Raw genomic sequence first — 14,532 nt, forward strand, 5'->3', positions numbered from 1 at the left:
CTTAATCACCTAGTTTGATTACCAAATAGGAATGTTGGCCAAATGTGGTTTTACCTGTTAATAAATATTTTTTGGATTCCAATGTTATATGGGGACCAAATCCTATTGTTCCACAGCTATATGGAAGAATTGGTCCTCTACTCCTGGTATATACTTCCTATTTCAAAGAAAACTCTTGGTAGCACTATTTCCACCAGAGGAATTGTACATATCATGCCTATTGCTTTTATACATTCCTTTTTCTTCTATAGCTTGTTGACTTGATCTGCAAGCTAATGCCATGTTGGTATTGTACTCATCGTTTCCAAAGGAGGTTCTATTAGACACTGATTTTATAGTTTTTTTCCCATCCAATGAAATTTGAAAAATGCTTTCTGGTTCTTGCAGTGCCTATGAGGTTCTTTGCCTCAATTAGCATCATTAATTGAAAACTCACTGGTTATGCCAAGCCATCGAAAGTTTATTCAGAAATTAACGCAAGAGGGCACTATTGTCTATAAAAATAAATGAGCATTTGTAATGATTCCTTGAGCTCATTGTTGATGGTGGAGGTGGGTTTATCTAAAGTCGTACCTCCAGATTCCTCGTTTTAAGTTCCATGAAATTCTTTCAGCTTCATAAAAATCAGTGATAAATATTCTAAAAGATGGCCCAGTTTCCCCATTTCTGCATCCAAAATGAAAGGGCAGCTTGGCTCTCAAATATTCTCTTCCTAAAAGCCTGATTAGGAATTGGCTCTGGCAGCACTTCCCAGGCATCTCAACACAGAAGCAAAGAGAAATCACTTTTGTTTGGCCAACACTTCAATTGGCTTCTTTGGCAGAGAAGCTCTTTTCTCAGGCTGCGCTACACAAACACCTTCATCCCTAGGCAGCTCCAAAATAAACTGAATAATATTTGTAAGTCATATGTCATTTCCATCTTAAGAGCAGTGGTTTTTTAATATATTCAGTGTGCTTTGAAGGTTTGAATGGTAGAAATACTCATAAGTTGAGACATTGAAGGAATCAAATCCAGATCAGCCTGTCTCCCAAGTTCTACATTAACAAACATTTATTGAATGCTAATTAGCTGTAAGGTACCATGGGAGATAGCAATCCAAAGTCAACCAGAACAATGTGGTCACCTTAGCATATACTCTGGAGAAGAAATATGCTATTCTGTCTTTGACTCAGATGTCATATCTGTGTATCTTTCTCTTGACAATAATTTGGCCTTTACTTGGGCTCTAAAGAAGACTACCTCAAATGCTTCACTAGCAATAAGTGTAACACCTTATAATTATATAGTTTTCATTAAAATGTCATTCTTTACACATTTCAGCTAAGCCTCAGACAACTGATGCATTCAAGTAATGCAAGGATTAGTCTCCAATTCACAGATGAAAAGTTGAGCCTTGGAATGGTTAAATGACTTTCCCAAAATCACAGGACAAGTTATTAAATTCTTCTCCTGAAATCTAATCATCTTCTGGCCATGAAAATGCTTGTTTCAAGAAAATCAGATCCATTGTGATAGTGATTTGTAGGGTTCACATACAGGGGTTTCTGCCTTCTGAGAAGTGCTAGACTGCATGTTTTGGAAATCTTGGTTCCTAGGTAAGGATTAGTGTTTTTCCTATCACCACTGTGGCATCTGAGACCCTTTGGACTTAGCCATTGGATACAAGGAACTTGTAATGAATTTGCTGTACCTCAGGGATATTCCTATCTGTCTGGCATGAGCCTCTGTAGGTAAAGAAAACCTGATGTGTCCAGCCTGGTGCCTGCCTTGTGAGCTTCCACGGACTCTTCAATCCAGATGAGCTCTTAGAATTTGATTTCTCTGGTCTGCAAGCTGTACAGTGCTATTAATGCTTAAGTAAGGGCCAGTGATATAAATCTGAGACTATCCAGAGAGTATCTATCATATATTTTAGATAAAACAGAAAGTACTCTGGGGTCTCTTTAGTTGCAACAGGAAAATTCATTAAATCTTATGTACACTTAATATATATAAAAACACAGAAACAACATGAGTTTGCTAACTATACCCTCCACTGGTGATATTTCACATGTAGAAATTTAGTTCCTTTCAGCAGAAATTTTGGATGTGAATCAGATGAAGCAAGCCAGATGGGCCAAATAGTAAATGATTATCTGATTACAGAGGCAAGAAAAGTTAAAGTAGAAAAATTTCTATGCCAAAATAGGACCCTATTTAGTTTAACAATACTCAGGAAATAAGTCTGGCTTTGAGGTTACTGAGTTTAAAAGAGGGATTAAGGGGCTATGGTTATGGCTCAGTGGTAGAGTGCTTGCCTACCACGTGTGAAGCACTGGGTTTGATCCTCAGCACCACATAAAAATGAATAAATAAAATAAAGGTATTATGTCCATCTACAACTAAAAAAAATTAGAAAGTGGGTTTAAGAGTGTTCTTAAATTGACTAGCACTTTCAGATGTAGCAGCTGTTGCCCACCTTAAGGCCAGCAGCAGCATAGAATGCCACCCCCCCATGGAGTGTGAAGTGATAACAGCCTGAAGCCATTCTCACAATCACTTCCTTCTACCCTAGGAAACCTGCATTTTCTTTCATCCTCAAAGCAAGTAGAAGTGGCATTGGGTGCATGAAAATGTGCTAAGGCTTTTCACCTTGAAGCTCTGTTTTTGCTTCATCTATTTTGATAATCTGTAAATAGGTGCATAAAAATACTTGTAGTTGTCAGGCCCTTTTAATGAAACTGCATTTTATCATTATGCTAATGACAATATGGTAAACAAAATGCCAATATTATTTACACTGAAGTCTACAAAGATGGCAATTCGTCTGTCCAGTTTTTCTGGGGTGTGTGTGTGTGTGTGTGTGTGTGTGTGTGTGTGAACATAATACTTGGTTTTCCTTCCCATTATTTTACTGTAAATCTTTTTTTTTTTTTTGATACTGGGAATTGAACACAGTAGCACTTTACCACTGAGCTATGTCTCCAGTCGTTTTTTAATTTTTTTATTCTGAGACAGATGCTTAAACCTCGCTAAATTGCTGAGGCTGGTGTCAAACTTGCGATCCTCTGGCTTCAGCCTCCCAATTCACTTGAATTACAGGCATGGGCCACTGTGCCTGACACCTTTAACCCTTTCTATTTGAAGTGCATTTCCCAGAGTGCCTGTAGTTGAATCTTAGTTTTTTATAAAACTGGACAATCTTTGCTTTTTAATAGAGTGCATTTAATGCTATGGTTATTGCTATGGTTAAATTTAAATCTATAATCTTGTTGTTTTCTCTGTGTCCCATTTGTACTTTGTCCATTTTTATGCCTTGTTTTAAATTAATTATTTGTTCTGATTCCATTTATCCCCTTCATAGCAAATTAATTTCGTTAATTTAGTGACTAGTTTGATATTCATTAATGATATTCATCATTGATTTTAGAGTTTGATATTCATATTTAGCTTATCACAGTCTATGTTCAAGTCACTTAATACCTCTTCGTATATACTGTGAGAATGTTACAAGAGTATACTTTCAGTCCTTCCCTCATGAGCTTTGTGCTATTATTTTCATACACTGTACTTTTATGTGTTATAAAATTCATATTACATTATTATTTTTCTTTGAACAGTATATTCTCTTTTTATTAGATATAACTCTTACCATAAAATTCACCCTCTTAAAAGGTACAATTTAATTGACTTTAGCACATTCATAAATTAGTTCAGCCATCATCACGATCTAATTCCAGAACATACTTATCACTCCCCCAAAACACCCCACGCACATTAGCAGTTTCTCCCTGTCTTTTCCATCCCTTCCTCTCCTCTACCCTAGGCAATCCCTAAAGGTCCTTCCTTTCTATAGTTTTGCCTGTTCCAGGCACTTCATAGAATTGGAATCATACACTCTATGGCCTTTTGCTTCTTGAACTTACCTTAATGTGCTCAAGGCTGTAGCATCCATGTTGTGGCATGTGCCAGTACTTCACTTCTCTCTCTCTTTTTTAATGGAAAAGCCACAGGAAGTGTGCTTTATTCATCGGTTTAGAATGACAACAGGAGTGCTTTTTTAAGCTCAAAAAAGGGAGTTTGAGAGACAGAACAATTCATTATTTCAGTGAATAAAGGGGTTGAGGAGAAAATACGACTTAAATAGCAATAATCTACTAAGGAGAGCCAAGGTTAGGTGCCCTGGACATCCCCTCTCACCTGTTCTCATTACAGGACATTATTAATCTGAAAGATTGTTCTATACATTGCTTTGAGAAAAGGGGGTGTGTGTGAGAGAAGAATTCCACCACATTATAAAATCTTAATTCCAGTACTTCATTGCTTAAATTGAGGTGAGATTCATATCACATAAAACTAGTCTTTTTTCCCATACAGAGGATTGAACCCTATCTCTATCACTGGATTACACCCCCAGCCCCTTTTATTTTCTTTATTTATTTTTTATTTTTCAGACAGGGTCTTGCTAAATTGCTGAGGCTGCTGACACCACGTCCAATGAAATCAATCTTTTTTTTCAGTGCTGAGGATCAAATCCAGGCCTCTGTGCATGTCAGGCAAGTGCTCTGCCACTGAGCTACATCCCCAACCCCAAAACTATTTTAAAGTAAACAATTCACATAACATTTAATATGTCCCCAATGTTGTGCAACCACCACCTCTTATCTAGTTGCAAAACATTTCCTCACGCCAAAAGAAAACTTCATATTCATTAAGCAGTAAGTCCTCTGTTCCTTCTCCACCCAGTCCCTGAAAGAAACCTATCTGCTTTCTGTCTGTATGGATTTACTAATTCTAGATATTTCATATATATGGCATCATACAATTTATGACTTTTGGATTTTTTTTTCATTTAGCATAATGTTTTCAAGGTTTATTCACATTATAGAATGTATGAGTAGTTCATTGTTTGTATGTTGCATAATAATCTATTGTATGGATAGACCACATTTTCTTTATCCACTTATCCATTGACATTTGTGTTGTATCCTGGAACCTTTTGGTGACTGTGAATAATGTTGCTGTGATCATTTATGTATAAGTATTTATTTGAATACTTATTTTCCATTTGTTCAGTTGTATACCTAGCAGTGGATTTTCTGGGTAATACAGTAGTTCTTTTTTTTTTTTTTTTTTTTTGGTAACTGGGATTGAACCCACGGGTGCTTAACCACTGAGCCACATCCCCAGTTCCCTTTTTTATATTTTATGTAGAGACAGGGTATCACTGAGTTTCTCAGTACCTCGCTAAGTTGCTGTGGCTGGTTTTGAACTCAAGATCCTCCTGCTTCAGCCTCCCGAGCTGCTAGGATTACAGTTGTATACCACCGTGCCGGGCCATTTTATTATAGTTCTATGTTTAGTTTCCTGAGGAACTGCCAAATCATTTCCCACAGTAGGTGCACTTATATTCCTACCAGCAACACATGAGGGTTCCAATTTTTTCCACATCTTACTGAAACTTGTTCCTTGTCCATTTTTAATTATAATCATCCCTTGAATGTGAAGTAGCATCTCACTGTGCTTTTGGTCTGTATTTCCATAATGACTGATGATACATATTGGTCATATCTTCTTTGAAGAAATGTCTACTTTTAAGCTTTGCCTATTTTTAAACCTGGGTTGTCTTCTTATTATTGAGTTATAAGTGTGTTATAGATTATCAATGGTAGCCCCTTATCAGATTATTCAATTTCCAAACCTTTCTCTTACTCTGAAGGTTGCTTTTCTACTTTCTTGGTGGTATCTATTAAAGCACAAGATATACTAATTGAGATGCAATCTTATTTGTCTTTTCTTCCTTTTGTTTCTTCTTTTTTGGTGTTATATCTAAGACAACCTTTCCTAATCCAGAGGCATGAAGAGTAACCCTCTCTGTTTTCCTCCAAGAATTGTATCATTTTGGCTCTTACATTTAAATCTTTATCCATTTTGAATTAACTTTTACACGTTATGTGAGGTAAGGGTGCAAATTAATTTTTTGCATGTGGCTATTCAATCATCCCAGTACCATGTGTTAAAAAAATCTATTCTTTCCCCCATTAAATTGTCTTGATATGCTTATCAAAAAACAATTGACTGTGGATGGTATGCATTTGTATCTGGACTCTCAATTCTATTGCATTGATCTACATATCTGTCTTTATGCCAGTACCACATAGTCTTGATTACTGTAACTTTATAGTAAGTTTTGAAATAAGCAGATTTGAGTCTTTCACTTTTGTTATTCTTTTCAAGATTGTTTTGGCTGGTCAGGCTCCTTTGTAATTCTGTATGAATTTTAGAATCAGTTAGTAGGGGGGTAGCTAACTAGGATTTGATAGATTTCACGAATCTGTACATTTGTTTTGGGAAATATTATATTTTACACTATTAAGTCTTTTGTTCCATGAACACAATGATGTTTTCACTTTTATGTAGGTCTTCTTTAATTTCTTTCAATGTTTTGTAGTTTTTAGTATATAAGTCTTGTACTTCTTTTGTTTAATTTGTTCCTAAGTATTTTGTTCTTTTGATTTTACTGTAAATGAAATTGTTCTTAATTTCCACCTTTTCAGATTGTTCATTGCTAGTGTACGGAAATATAATTGCTTTGGGGTTTTTGTTTGTTGTTTGTTTATCTTTTCTTTTTTTGTCCCCTCAGATCAAACTCAGAGTCTCCATTCATGCTAGTCAAGCTCCCTACCACCAAGCTACTCCCAAGTTCTTATCATTTTATTCTTACACTGGGTCTTGCTAAGTTGCCTAGGCTAGCCTCCAACTCACAATCCTCCTATTTCGGCCTCCAGGGTAGCTGGCATGCCACCTTCCATACCTGGCTCCTTTTTTAAAGATATATATTGATCTTGTATCTTGCATCTTTGCTGAATGTATGTATTAGTCCTAATAATATTTTAATGAACACCTTGGAATTTTCTCTATATAAGGTCATGTCATCTGCAAATAGACATAACTTCTTCCTTTACAATCTTTATGCTTTTTATTTATTTATTTATTTGTCTGATTGATCCGGCTAGAAACTTCTGTATGATATTAAATAGAATCCCTAAGCCAGGTGTGATGATGCATGCCTATAATTCCAGCAACTGGGGAGGCTGAGACAAGGGGATTGCAAGTTTGAGGTCAACCTCAGCAGTTTAGCAAGGTCCTAAGCAACTTAAGGAGACCCTGTCTCAAAATTTTTTGAAATGCATGAAAGGCTTGGGGATGTGGCTCAGTAGTTAAGCACCCCTGGGTTCAATCCCTAGTACCAAAGATAAAATAAAATAAATATGTAAATGGAAATAATAAGGGCTGGAGATGTAGCTCAGTGGTAGAGCCTATGCATAGCAAATGCAAGGCCCTGGGTTCAGATCTCCAGTACCAATAATTTTAAAAAAAGGTAAAAGAACATGGATTTATTTTTTTCTAGTTGTTGATCTAAGGAGGAAAGTTTCAGTCCTTCACCATTAAGTATGATGTTAGCTGTGGATTTTTCACAGATGCTTTTTATCAGGTTGAGGACATTCCCTTCTATTCCTAGTGTTAGCTGTGTAAAATCATGTAAAGATACTGGATGCTCAACATAGGGAGACCCTGAGCAACTCGGAAAGACCCTGTCTCTAAATGAAATATAAAAAGGGTTGGGGATGTGGCTCAGTGGTTAAGTCCCCCTGGGTCCAATCCCTGGTAAGTACAGAAAAACAAAAAAAAAGATATTGGTTACTGGTTACTGTGAAATGCTTTTTTCTGCATCAATTGAGATAATCATACGGGGTTTTTCTTTTATTCTATTATTTAGGTGTATTACACTGATTAATTTAAATGTAAATACCACTTACTCCTGGTATATAATCTTGCTAACGTGATGTTGAATTTAGTTTGCTGTTATTTTTGAGGATTTTTGCATCTTTATTCATAAGGGACATGGCTCTTTAGTTTTCTTATAAGTTTTTTAACTGACTTTGGTATCAGTGTATATTACTGGCCTCAGAATGAGATGGAATGTATTCCCTTAACCTCAGTTTTTTGGAAAAATTTGAGCAGGATTGGTGATAATTCTTCATTAAATGTGTGATAAAGCCAAAACTCAAGTATTTGTGGTGTATGCTGTAGTCCCAGCTACTAGGGAAGATGGGGTGGAAGGATAACTTGAAACCACAACTTCAAGACCAGCCTGGACAACACTGAGAGGCCTGCCTCAAAAAAATCCCTTTTTTTTATTTTATAGAATTTGTCAGTGAATGTATATGGTCCTGGGCTTCTTAAATGTTGCTGGATTGTGTTGATTACTATTTTTCAAAAGATTTTGAGTTTCTGTCTTTAAGGAATATTGTTCTGGGTTTTCTTTCCTTGTGATGTCTTTGGTTTTAGAATCAAAGTTTTGTTTTGCCCTCATGGAATGAGTTGGGACACTTTACCTCCTTTTCCATTTTTGTAAAATTTGTGAGGGATTGGCGTTAATTCTTCTTTAAACACTTGATAGATCCCACCAGTAATGTTATTTATCCTGAGCTTTTTTTTGCAAAAGGTTTTTAAAAAAAGTAATAAATTCAATCTCAGTATTTGTTATATTCATGCAGTTTTTTCCATTTCTTCCTGTCAGTTTTGGTTGTTCATATCCTCCTAGAAGTTCATTTATTCCATCTAAAATATCTAATAGGTTTGAATATAATCCTTCATAGTATTATATAGTCATTTTTATTTCTCTAATATTAGTAGTAAAATCCCTCTTTCATTCCTGATTTTCATAATAGGAGTCTTCTATTTTCTCTTAGGCTAACTAAGGGCTTATAAATTTTGTTAATTTTTTCAAAGAACCAACTTTTCATTATTAAACTTGTGTATTGTTTTTCTATTCTCTGTGTCATTGATTTCTACTCTAGTTTTTTATTATTTTCTTCTACTTGCTTTGTGTTTAGTTTGTTCTTTTTCTAGTTTCTTCAGGTAGAAGTTTACATTACTGATTTGAGGTCTTTGTGCTTTTTCATATAGGCATTCGCAAAGTTAAATTTCTCTAAACACTGTTTTAGCCATAGCCCATGAGTTACCTAAGTTGTGTTTTGTTTCTGTTCATTTCAAAGTATTTTCTAATTTACCTAGCAATTTCTTCACTTATCCATTGGTTACTTAGAAGAGTGTAGCTATTTTCCCCATATTTGTCAATTTTCCAAATTTTGGGGGCTAATTTCATTCTAATATTAGAGAAATTACATTACATGATTTCAATTCTTTAAAACTTATTGAGACTTGTTTTATGAAATAAAATATGGTCTATCCCAGAGTGGGTACCATGTAATTTTGGAACAAGGTATATTCTGTCATCATAGGGTAGAGTGTTCTATAGAAGTCTGTTAGGTCTAGTTGATTTATAGTATTGCTCAAGTCTTCTGTTTCCTTGTTTATTTCCTGCCCAGTGATTCTATCCATTATTTAAACTGAGCTATTCAAATCTCCAACTATTGTTGAATTGTGTATTTATCACTTCAATTCTAGCCTAATTTTGCTTCATGCATTCTGGGATTCTGATCTTAGCTGTATATGTATATGTATATATATATATATATATATATATATATACAAATATTATACATATTATATACATTTATATATACTATATAATTATATATATAAAATTGTTCTATCTTCTGTATGGAGTCACTCTTTTAATCTTTTTTTTTTTTTGGTATTGGGGATTGAACCCAGGGGTGCTTAACCACTGAGTCATATCCTCAGTCCTTTTCTTTTTTTTAATTTTTTATTTCGATACAGGGTCTCACTAAGTTGCTTCAGGCCTCCCTAAGTTGATGAGGCTGCTTTGAACTCTCAATCTTCCTGCCTCAGCCTCCTGAGCCGCTGGGATTACTGGTGTGCATCACCACGCCAGGCTTGGAGTCACCCTTCCATCCTCATAAAAAGTCTTATTTCCACTAGCAATTTCTGTCTTCAAACTCTAATTTGTTTTAATATAGCCCCTCTAGCTCCGTTTTTGTCTGATTTTCTTGATACATCTTCTTTTGTCCCCTTACTTAGGTCTTCAAGTCTTAAATGTTTATCTGCCAAGTAGCATATGCTTAGATCATGTTGTTTATATCTTTTCTGCCAATCTCTGACTTTTGAGTGGATCGTTCAAGCCGTTCACATTTAATGCAGTTAGCGAAAAGGTAAAATTCAAGACTGCCATCTGCTTCCTCAGTTCAGGAAGTTGACTTGCATTCTCCCACACTTCCCCATGGCCTGCAATGGCTCTCCCTACAGTCAGCCAGGAGAGTTGTAGGGCTCACAAAGCTTCTCATTTCTCAGGGATCCCACTCATTTATTGCCTGATGCCCAGTAACTTGAAAATCCTTGTGAGTTTAGGGTTTTGTGGGGGTAGGGATTTTTTGGTCTATCTTTCATTTTGTTTTGTTTTGCTTTTTGCTTTTTCAGGTGGGAGGAAAAATCTGGTGTATCATGGTCAGAAGTGGAAGTCTTCCTGAAGCTCTTATTTCTCATTATTTAATAATGACTTGATACCAGCATTGTATATATTCATGACCACATAGGTTAAAATCATTGTAGAGGATATTGTTTACTGCGTGACACGTTGACTTTTAATGTAGGGTCATCCGTTATGTCTCTCGTAATAGAATATTTGTATTAGAATGGCCTAGTCTTTTGTCTAGTTGTGATTTAGTAGTTGGAGTTTCAATTAAGATATTTTTCTCATTAAATCTAGCAAGGTAAGGTTTTACTTTGGTTTTCCTGGGTAAAGTGTTAAATCTTGTTTTAAAGTCTCTGAATTCACTAAGAGAAATAGTGTGAGTAACAGGTGTAATGAAGACATTCCTTGGTGAGGATGGGAAGTGTCAAACCAGGGAGGGAGAAGAGAATGCTCTCCTTTCAAATCTTCTATGGCAGACTCTCATCTTGCATGGACTATCATGAGTCATAAAACTCGAGATTATCAACTCTACACAAAGACTCAAATATCATTTTCTAAAGTGTTGCTATTCTGGAGTTGGGTTTAGAACGTCAAAGAATCTTAGACAAGGTACGGACCAAGCCCTGTCAGCATTCAACTACTTCTCTCTCTTCATGTATTCTCTTCCTTGGAGAAGTTATTTCAATCATCTTTCCTAGCTACTCAAGTCCTGATAAAAGGTCCAATAAGGGAGTAGGATAAACTGTTGAAAATATTTTTTCTTAGTCTGCAGTTTTATGACATAGTATTATTGACATGCTTCCACAAGAAGACCTGGGCGTCTTGCAAAGATTTTTCAAGTATCTATCTTCCATGGGCTATATCTACTGTAACTAAAATATTTAGCTATAATTCTAAGAACTAAACACAACTACCAATACCTCTGGTCTTCCTAGAAAGGCCATAATCTTAACATAAGAGGGGCAAACAATTAAAAAAAAAAAGGTCAGACAGGTGGTTCCTAAGTTGCTTCTGAAAAAGTTAAAATTACAATAACAGAATTCTGAGCAAGAATGTATTTTAAAAGGCCCACATAATTTGAATCCCTGAAAATGTTGCAGAAAATGCAAAAATGTTGGAAACCTTCCTGGAGGTTGCAAGTGTGGAAATACAGAACGAATTGAAAGCTTCACATTTTTCTGTAGACACTTAAGAATCTGCTTTCCATTTCAATATTTCCTTGCTCCTTTTGTTATTGAAATGCTAATTCAGATTACTGCCAGTGAAAATAGAAGACCCTATAATGGATATTCTGAGGTTGAAACATCAAGGAATGGATTGCTTCTAGTTCAGTTCTATGGACCCAAATGTTTAATATTAAGTAAAATCAATGGCTTCCTCCCAAATTCTCAGGACTTTATTCTAAATAAGTTTCCCTCATTTACATAGCACAGCACTGATGTTGCTGACAAATTCCAATGTAGCATGCAACAGTGGTTCCTAATTGCTTTAGCATTTATCATGCACAGGAGACAGGAGGGAAGTTGTCTCATTTTGTACAGCTCAGTTGCATTTCTTATCTCTGAAGTACACTTAAGCAGCAAACGGGACTTAAGGTGGCTGCCTGAAAACCAGCATCCATTTACATGCATATCTAGGAGGGAAAATGAATTGGATTTTCTAAACCAGAATACAGTCCAACCTCATTCTCCGCATTAATTTTGCATAATTTCTTTTGCACATTTTATAAATTAGGGGCCATGATCTGGTTTACCCAAATTCACATGCACACATTTTCCAGGTTGTTCCTTTTGTCAGTTTTGTTTTCAAAACATTTTTTAAAAAGCATTTTGGAACATTTCCAAAATGCCCTTTGGGGTCAATTAGCACCTAGTAATATTTTTCTAAGCAGTCGCTGGGAGGTGCTTAACTAGTGTGTACTTAGGTATCTTTTACCTTACAAGTCTTCTGAAAGGTTTTATGTTTTAAAGAAACAGGACTCCAAGATTCTACAGAGAACATTTGGTTACTATGTATGAGACTATGAGAGTGAGGAAGCTGAAGTTCTGGTTACGCATTCTTGGATATAGATCCTTCTTGCTAGTGATTTCTGCTATTGACACAGCCAGTCTGTGCCTACTGTTCCAGGAATTTAAGTCCTGTGAACCCCAAAATGAATACACAAGTATCACTTGGATTGATGGGCATGGATGTGCCTATTTGTATTTAAATTTTTAATTACTTTATTATTATTATTTTGAGGGATTGCTGGGGATGAATAAAAACATTTGGGCTGTCTGACAAATATAGATTGTTCCCATGAAGTGTGGATTAAGAGTTTATATACACATATATTTATAAAATTGTATAAAGATGTAAAATTACACAGAAGCTAAAATATGTTGTAGACAGTTTCTAATAATAAAGGCATTCTAATTGTATCCTCCCATTGTGATAATATTTTGTACACATCTTCTCAGGTCTATCAATTAAGTTCAAGCTATAAAACCAATTTGGTTATTTGCATATACACAACCCATGTGGCTTACAGATTTTTCACATAATCTGGGACCTGCCTTCCCACCTTGTGGCCCATATGATCCCATGGATGCCTCTCCTCATTTCTGGGCAGATATTGGTCCAAAATTTGTTCTCACTGTTCTAAGTGGCAAGGGCAACTTGATAAAGAAAAAGTGGGGGAGAAGAGAGCAATTTTTCTAGCATTTTTTTAAACTTTCAGTTTCTAATAAGGGTAACATCATTTGCTAATAAATTCTTGATATTAAATCCATTTTTCCACATTCCATAAATGCAAAACTGCTGTCTTGCCATTGGTGTAACTTTCATGTATTTGTATTTTTCTTTGCGGTGGTTGAGAATAAGAAAGGGCATGGCTGACAGTGGCAAATGTCTGTGATCCCAGTTGCTTGGAAGGCTGAGGCAGGAGGATCCCAAGTTTGAGACCAGTCTTGGCAATTTTGTTAGCCGCTATTTCAAAATTTAAAAATAATTTTTAAAAGGGCTTGCTATGTAGCTCAGTGGTAGAGGGCCTCTGGGTTCAATTCCCAATACTACAAAGAAAAAAGGAAATGAAAAGGGAGTCATTGAAAGGACATCACTAAGTGGCAAGGGACGGAGACGAGAAAATTTATAAATGATCACCTCAATCTAGTTGAGTAGTTGCGTCAATGTAGGATTCACATGAAAATTCAGGTAAGTCATTTCAGGAGTTGTTCTATACTAGTATCTCCACATTTGGAGACTCAGGAGTTAGTTGACTTATGTTTCTAGGCAAAATAACTTTTAACAGATGCTGGGGTGGTAGCTCAGTGGTAAAGTACTTGCCTAGCACATGTGAGGCACTGGGTCCAATCCTCAGCACCACATAAAAATTAAAAAATTAAATGAAGGTATTGTGTCCATCTACAACTAAAAAATATTTTTAAGAAGTAACTTCAGGGGCTGGGGATATAGCTCATTTGGTAGAGTGCTTGCCTTATAAGCACAAGGCCCTGGGTTCAAATCCCCAGCACCACAAAAAAAAAAAAGAAGAAGAAGTAACTTCAACATAAACTTTGAATTACCCCCAATGGTTTCATTCTGAAAAATGAAGCCGATTGTACCACTGAATAGGAAAACATATTATAGTGCAGCAGAAAGAGCAGTATTAAGAAAAAACAAATTTCACGTGAATAACTTACATGAACACATTTATTGCAAGTAGCTCTATGGAAAGGCAAGTCAGATATATATATAAACACTATACAGAGTCGCAAGTTTGTCTCCCAAAACTGCAAATGAGATGTTTACAAAGAAGAGAGTATAAGAGTATTTACAAAGGAAGACAAAGCCAGAGCAACTCAAAGCAGATCTGTGAAGCAGAAATAGCAAATGTAATGAGCAGTTGGAACTGTAAGGTTTTAGTTTTTACTGACCATGTAACTATGTATGATACCAAATTAATGTAGAGGTCACAAAAAAAAATCGTTCCATCATTGGTTTTTCTTAACAGCAGCATAAACTGATAGCTGGAAGGCAAGTGATATGTTGGTACACATATTCTATAAAGATTCTTCCAGCACAATACTGAATAAATTAATCATCTGTAAACTAAGAAGTAGTGTCAAAAAGTTTGCATATTTGTTATGCTGTACCTGTGACTATTTGTA

Source organism: Sciurus carolinensis, chromosome X, assembly GCF_902686445.1.
Source record: "Sciurus carolinensis chromosome X, mSciCar1.2, whole genome shotgun sequence".
In the NCBI taxonomy this organism is placed as follows: Eukaryota; Metazoa; Chordata; class Mammalia; order Rodentia; family Sciuridae; genus Sciurus; species Sciurus carolinensis.